Consider the following 6464-nt stretch of genomic DNA (forward strand, 5'->3'; position numbering starts at 1 on the left):
ATACATTTTTGATCCCCTTCTCTCTCTCTTCTCCTTTTGGGACTCCTATAATGCAAATGTTGGTATGCTTCATGTTATTCCAGAAATGTCTTCATTTTTTTTTTTCCTTTTTGCTGTTCTAATTGGGTGATTTCCTTTACTCTGTTTTCCAGAGCACGTCTGTTTATCACCTAGTCTGCTATTAATGCCTTCTAGTATGTTTTTCATTTCAACTATTGTATTCTTTAGTTCTGACTGGTTCATTTTTATGCTTTCTATTTCATTTTTAAAATCCTCACTGTTTTCATCTGTTTTTTTCTCTAACTCATTTAACATTCTTATTAGCATGCGTTGAATTCTTTATCTAGTCTATTGCTTATTTGTTTCATTATTTATTTTTTCAGTTCTTTTAGTTGAGACCAGTTCCTTTGCCATTTCATTTTGCTTAACTTTCTCTGCCCCTATGAATTTAGGTGAAATGATTACCTATTAAGTCTTGAAGCAAGCACTGTTCTTATGTGGCAACATCCTACCTTTGGTGGGAGAAGTGGATTTGACATAGATACCAGTCACATCCTTCCTCAGTGTGTGTTGGCAGCTATTACTTGGTAGGGAGTGGGGCTGGAGATGAAAGGGCTAGAGCTGGAGCCAGGTGTAAGGTGGATTTCCCCTCTTCTCAGTGACCATCACCACCCTATTGGTGGCAAGGTCTGATTCCAAGTTGCTGGAGCAGAAGACATGAGGGTCAGGCTTGAGCTGGCTTTGTTCCCTTGAAGTTGTTTTTTTTCCCCCTCTCCCAGTACAAGACACTTACCCCAGTGAGAAGGAGTGCTGATACGAGTGAGATCTATGTGGACTGTCAGCTCATGTTGGCTGCACACAGAGTTTGGAGCTGTCTTTGATGCACCAGTGAGCTGCCTGTGCAGCTGCCAGCAATTGTTCCCCTTGCTCTGCTCAGACAGAGCCTCAGGTCCCCTTTGTCCCTCACTGTCAATTACTCCCCCAGGATAAAATTGAGAGTCCTATAACAACAACAATAGCATTTTCATATAATTCCAATAGAATAATCTTTTTGAAATATTCAAAGACTTGCTGTGTACTTTAAAAATGTGTCAAGATCAAAATCCCAGTACAGCAAAATAGTATACTAAACAGAACACAACTAATAAATGATTTGAAATAAGATTATGACCTTGAAATCTATGATAGCACAGAACAATGGATAAGTATAAATTTAATTTATTCATAGAAGGAAACAAAAATAATTCTGCTTAAAAACAAATAAAACTTAAGGATTTTTAAAGAGGTAATTAAATTTTCTAGGCATGTGATGAAAATAGGCTGGAAAAAGTTTTTTAACCTTTGGAAAAATAGAAGAAGAAAGGGATGGTTTGTAAGGATTTGTTGTATGTATTAATTTTTTCCTTTTAATCACTAGAAATCAATAAACAGTTTTATTTCTTATTTGGAGTTGTTGAGATATCTAGGAAAATAATAAACTTATTTGGAGTTAAAAACACTATGAATAAAAACAAGATATGTAGAATACAATTTGACAAAGAAAATATAACTTCCTAAAAAGTAAAATAAAATTAAAAAAAAGCAAGGAACCATAAAACAACATTACCAGCAGAAGCAACAATATTTTAAAAATTTAAAACCACTTAGAATTAATACCAATTTAAATTTTTACATAATAATATGTATTTAAAGAAGATTTTTCTCATGTGGGTAATATAAGACCAAGTAAAAGTCAAATCTATTTGATGTCCACAAGAGCAATGACTAAAACAAAGAAAAAAATAAAAATTGACAAGTGTAGAACAGGAATAATTTTTAATTGGTCATCATATTAATATCTGAGATATTTGAATTAAAATGTAAAAAACACTTTTTTCACAGAAAAAAGTATCATTATTTAAAATGTGCAATTACAAAAACTTTTAATTTCTTTGAAATTTGTATAAGGAAAATAAACACAGGCATATACACACCACATATACACACAGTAAAAAATGTATAGGGAGTACAAAGATAACAGAAGAAACATTTTATGTTTGTTAATGTATTTTAACCTATTCCTTCCAGCCCTTGGCATATCAAAGAGATAAAAATAAACAATATTTAATAAAATTTCAATATATATTAATTTTAGTATTGTTTTGTACTAAAATCTACACCTTGTAGAGAATAAATCATGCATGTAAGCTTCCATGAAACATTTTACAACACCTAACTATATTTTATGCCTAGAAATAACATTAAGGAATTCCAAAAATATTATCTTAATGAAATTAATTTAGAAATTAAAGTATAAATTACTTTAAAAAGCAATAAAAAAACCCAATATTCACCTAAATTATATGGGTATTACAATATACACTCTTATATGAACCCAATTTAAGGGTCTAGTAAAATTTATGATTAATACATATTTGAAAAGTAAAGATAATGAGAAACATATCTATGAAAAAATGGTATGTAGTCAAGATATAACAATGGACAATTTCAAAACTGTGTTACTACAAAGAAAGTTTTGTTACAAATAAAGACAAAATTAAAGAAAATAAGTATATTAAACGGTTAAATAGCACTATAATAATTGCAAATAAAATATTATGTTATAATATTTCTACTATCTCTTTCAAATATTAAAATATATATGGTGACATCAATAGCAAGAATTTTTAAAGATAGGAACTTTTATAGACACTATTTCAAAGTATATAACACATTTTAAACTGTGAAAATAATTTCAATAATAAAATATATTTCTAGAAAATGGAATTACATTTCTTATAGGTAGTAAATTGTGGTATTAGAAAGAAGGATCCTCTCTCAGAACCTTCCTGATGCCGCATTTGTATCCTGTTTCTCCAACCTCCAGGGCCCATTCAATCCTTCCAGCCTGTGACGAGCAGCAGAGAAAAACTAATTACATATCATTTTCTTGCCCCATACACACCTTGAGGCAAGCAAAAAAATAAAATAAATTTTAACAATGAGGGAAATTGTGCACATCCTGGCCCATCAGTGTGGCAACCTAATTGGTGCCAAATTCTGGGAGGTGATAAGTGATGAACATGGCATAGACCCCACCGACACCTATCATGGGGATAGAGACCTGCAGTTGGACTGCATCTCCATGAACTACAATGAAGCCACAGGTGACAAATATGTTCCTCATGCCATCTTGGTGGATCTATAACCTGGGACCATGGACTCTATTCGCTTAGGTCCTTTTGGTCAGATCTTCAGACCAGACAATTTTGTTTTTGGTCAGTCTGGGGCAGGCAACAACTGGGCCAAGGACCACTACACAGAAGGTGCCGAGCTGGTTAAGTCGTGGATGTGGTTCTGAAGGAGACAGAGATCTGTGACTGCCTTTAGGGTTTCCAGCTGACCCACTCGCTGGAAGGGGCACAGATTCTGGAATGGGCACCTTGCGCATCAGCAAGACATGTGAAGAGTATCCCAATGGCATCATGAAGTCTTCAGTGTAGTGCCCTCACCCAAAGTGTCCGAATCTGTAGCTGAGCCCTATAATGCCACCCTCACCATCCATCAGCTGGTGGAGAACACTGATGAGACCTACTGCATCCACAACCAGGCCCTTTACAACATCTGCTTCCACACCCTCAAGCTGACCATGCCAACCTAAGGGGACCTGAACCGCCTCATCCTGACCACTAAGAGTGGTGTCACCACCTGCCTCCACTTCCTTAGCCAGCTCATTGCTGACCTCTGCAAGCTGGCAGTCAACATGGTGTCCTTCCCATGTCTTCACTTCTTCATGCCTGTTTTTTCCCCTCTAACTAGAGGTGGAAGCCAGCAGTATCAGACACTGACTGTGCCCGAGCTCACCCAGAAGATCTTCTATGCCAAGAACACAATGGCTGCCTGTGACCCCCACTATGGCTGGTACCTCACCTTGGCTCCTGTCTTCTGTGGGTGAATGTCCATGAAGGAGGTGGATGAGCAGAAGCTCAACATGCAGAACAAGAGCAGCAGCTACTTCCTGGAATCAATCCCCAGCAACGTCAAGACAGCTGTCTGCAACATCCCAATCTGTGGCCTCAAGGTTGTGGTCACTTTCATTGGCAAGAGCACGGCAATACCGGAGTTGTTCAAGTTCACCTGAGTGCAGTTCTCTTCCATGTTCTGCTGGAACGCCTTCCTCCACTGTACACAGGCGAGGGCAGGGACGAGATGGATTTCACCAAGGCTGAGAGCAACATGAAAGACCTCATCTCTGAATACCACCAGTAGCAAGATGCCACAGCAGAAGAAGAGATTTTTAGTGAGGAGGCTGAATAGGAGGCCTAAGGTCAAACCCCATCACCTAAGTCTTCTCAGTCCCTTCAGACTTATTCCTCAGTCATCCCTTTCCTCTCCCTCAGAATTTGCATTTTCTGACTCTTTTTTTTTCTTTTTTTGGGAGGTGGGTAGAGGTTCTAGAACAGTGCCTGGCACATAATAAGCACTCAATAAATATTTGTCATTTGTTTAATATCTCCTCTCTCTTTCCACTTCTGGCAGAACCGTTTCTGCCATTCTGGGTAACCCTGTATTTCCTTCTGGTGCCCATTCCTCCCATCTGTCCAGTTAACATTTCCAACTTCGTTTTCAAGATAACTCATCAAGAAGCTGTGTCTCATCAAATCTCACGTAGAACTGTGGGCTGACAACCCATTAGATGACCACCAACCTAGACCTGTGTGGTAGCCCAGGGGAAAGGAAACCAAGCAACAGGTAGAAGTCCCTACAAGGAAGAGATGGTTTTTGTTTTGTTTTGTTTTTTTAACATCTTCATTGGGGTATACTTGCTTTACAATGGTGTGTTAGTTTCTACTTTATAACAAAGTGAATCAGTTATACATATATTCCCATATCTCTTCCCTCTTGCATCTCCCTCCCTCCCACCCTCCCTATCCCACCCCTCCAGGCTATCACAAAGCACCGAGGCAATATCCCTATGCCATGCAGCTGCTTCCCACTAGCATTCTACCTTATGTTTTTTAGTGTATATATGTCCATGACTTTCTCTCGTCCTTTCACAGCTCACCCTTCCCCCTCCCCATATCCTCAAGTCTGTTCTCCAGTAGGTCTGTGTCTTTATTCCTGTCTTACCCCTAGGTTCTTCATGACATTCTTTTTTCTAAAATTCCATATATGTGTGTTAGCATACGGTATTTGTCTTTTTCTTTCTGACTTATTTCACTCTGTATGACAGACTCTAGGTCTATCCACCTCATTACAAATAGCTCAATTTCGTTTCTCTTTATGGCTGAGTAATATTCCATTGTATATATGTGCCACATCTTCTTTATCTATTCATTTGTCAATGGACACTTAGGTTGCTTCCATGTCCTGGCTATTGTAAACAGAGCTGCAATGAACATTTTGGTACATGACTCTTTTTGAATTTTGGTTTTCTCAGGGTATATGCCCAGTAGTGGGATTGCTGGGTCTTATGGTAGTTCTACTTGTAGTTTTTTAAGGAACCTCCATACTGTTCTCCATAGTGGCTTACCAATTCACATTCCCACAAGCAGTGCAAGAGTGTTCCTTTTCTCCACACCCTCTCCAGCATTTATTGTTTCTAGATATTTGATGATGGCCATTCTGACTGGTGTGAGATGATATCTCATTGTAGTTTTCATTTGCATTTCTCTAATGATTAATGATGTTGAGCATTCTTTCATGTGTTTGTTGGCAGTCTGTATATCTTCTTTGGAGAAATGTCTATTTAGGTCTTCTGCCCATTTTTGGATTGGGTTGTTTGTTTTTTTGTTATTGAGCTGAATGAGCTGCTTGTAAATTTTGGAGATTAATCCTTTGTCAGTTGCTTCATTTGCAAATATTTTCTCCCATGCTGAGGGTTGTCTTTTGGTCTTGTTTATGGTTTCCTTTGCTGTGCAAAAGCTTTGAAGTTTCATTAGGTCCCATTTGTTTATTTTTATTTTTATTTCCATTTCTCTAGGAGGTGGGTCAGAAAGGATCTTGCTGTGATTTATGTCATAGAGTGTTCTGCCTATGTTTTCCTCTAAGAGTTTAATAGTTTCTGGCCTTACATTTAGGTCTTTAATCCATTTTGAGCTTATTTTTGTGTATGGTGTTAGGGAGTGATCTAATCTCATACTTTTACAGGTATCTGTCCAGTTTTCACAGCACCACTTATTGAAGAGGCTCTCCTTTCTCCACTGTACATTCCTGCCACCTTTATCAAAGATAAGGTGTCCATATGTGTGTGGGTTTATCTCTGGGCTTTCTATCCTGTTCCATTGATCTATCTTTCTGTTTTTGTGCCAGTACCATACTGTCTTGATTACTGTAGCCTTGTAGTATAGTCTGAAGTCAGGGAGCCTGATTCCTCCAGCTCCGTTTTTCATTCTCAAGATTGTTTTGGCTATTCAGGATCTTTTGTGTTTCCATACAAATTGTGAAATTTTTCGTTCTAGTTCTGTGAAAAATACCAGTGGTAG

General features: G+C 37.7%; 1 pseudogene across 1 annotated transcript; it reads left to right on the top strand.

Moving 5' to 3' along the window:
- Positions 1-2980: 2980 nt before the first annotated feature.
- Positions 2981-4296, top strand: LOC309974811 (tubulin beta chain-like; annotated as a pseudogene). The gene has a single exon. The product of its transcript is annotated as a tubulin beta chain-like (transcript).
- The last annotated feature ends 2168 nt before the right edge of the window (positions 4297-6464 follow it).

Source organism: Leucopleurus acutus (genome assembly GCF_964270905.1).
Source record: "Leucopleurus acutus genome assembly, chromosome: 18".
Lineage (NCBI taxonomy): Eukaryota > Metazoa > Chordata > Mammalia > Artiodactyla > Delphinidae > Leucopleurus > Leucopleurus acutus.